Source organism: Primulina huaijiensis, chromosome 17, assembly GCF_012295235.1.
Source record: "Primulina huaijiensis isolate GDHJ02 chromosome 17, ASM1229523v2, whole genome shotgun sequence".
NCBI classification, from domain to species: domain Eukaryota; kingdom Viridiplantae; phylum Streptophyta; class Magnoliopsida; order Lamiales; family Gesneriaceae; genus Primulina; species Primulina huaijiensis.
The window spans coordinates 16802185-16803623 of NC_133322.1; positions in this window are offsets into that span (position 1 = coordinate 16802185).

The window sequence follows — 1439 nt, forward strand, 5'->3', positions numbered from 1 at the left end:
CTCCAAACAAATTTCACATTCTTCTTTGTCAGTGCTGTGAGTGGAACTGCAATCGAGGAGAATCCCTTGATGAACTTCCGGTAATATCCTGCTAGGCCAAGAAAACTGCGGATCTCTGACGCATTCTGCGGCACAACCCAATCTCTGACTGCTGCAACTTTCGCTGGGTCCACCTCAATGCCACTGCTAGAAACAATGTGGCCTAAGAACGCCACCTTCTCTAACCAGAATTCGCACTTACTTAACTTTGAGAATAACTTGTGCTTCTGCAAGGTCTGCAACACTGTGGTCAGATGTCTGCTGTGATCCTCTTGATTCTTGGAGTAGACGAGAATGTCGTCTATGAATACTATCACAAACTGGTCAAGATACGGCTGAAATACGCGATTCATGAGATCCATGAAGATCGCTGGAGCATTCGTCAAACCGAACGGCATCACAAGGAACTCATAGTGGCCATAACGAGTCCTAAAGGCAGTCTTGGAAACCTCAGCATCTCTCACCCTCAACTGGTGATAGCCAGGACGCAGATCAATCTTGGAGAATACCGAAGCTCCCTGCAGCTGATCAAATAGATCTTCAATTCTTGGAAGTGGGTACTTGTTCTTCACTGTAACCTTGTTCAGCTCCCGGTAATCAATACAAAGTCTCATAGAGCCATCCTTCTTCTTCACAAACAAGACTGACGCGCCCCATGGAGAAAAACTAGGGCGAATGAACTCCTTGTCAAGAAGTTCCTGAATCTGCTTCGTCAGTTCTGCCATCTCTGTCGGTGCGAGTCGGTACGGTGCTTTGGAGATCGGAACCGTACCTGGCATAAGCTCAATAGAAAACTCCATCTCTCACTCGGGTGGTATACCAGAGACGTCTTCCGAAAAAACGTCTAGAAAATCTCTGACGATCGGAACATCTGCGGCTGACTGACTGGGTGCCTCGGGTACAGATATAAAAGTTGCTAAAAACGCCCGACACCCTCTGTGCATGAGCTTCCTAGCCTGAACATAAGGTATAATGCGCGGTAAAGGAAAGTACCTGTCCGGCTCGAATAAGAACTGCGTCATTCCAGGCGGTCGGACAAGAACAGATCTCCGCTGGAAGTCAATCAAAACTCTGTTCCGCAATAGCCAGTCCATCCCTAGGATGATGTCAAACTCTGGCATCGGCAACACTATAAGATCCGCATATACAAGATTTCCATGCAGCTCAAGGTCTATGTCTCGGATCACATTGGTAGCTGCCATCTCCTCGCCCGACGGCAATACTACTGAATAGGCTACATCTAGCCCAACTGTCTTGACCTTGAGGAAATTAGCAAAAACCTCCGAAATAAATGAGTGAGTGGCCCCTGAGTCTATCAAGGCCTTTGTAGCGGAACCAGATATAAAAATTCTCCGTGAAAAATCGGAACTCTAAGTTGAACACAATAATCACAAGAACTA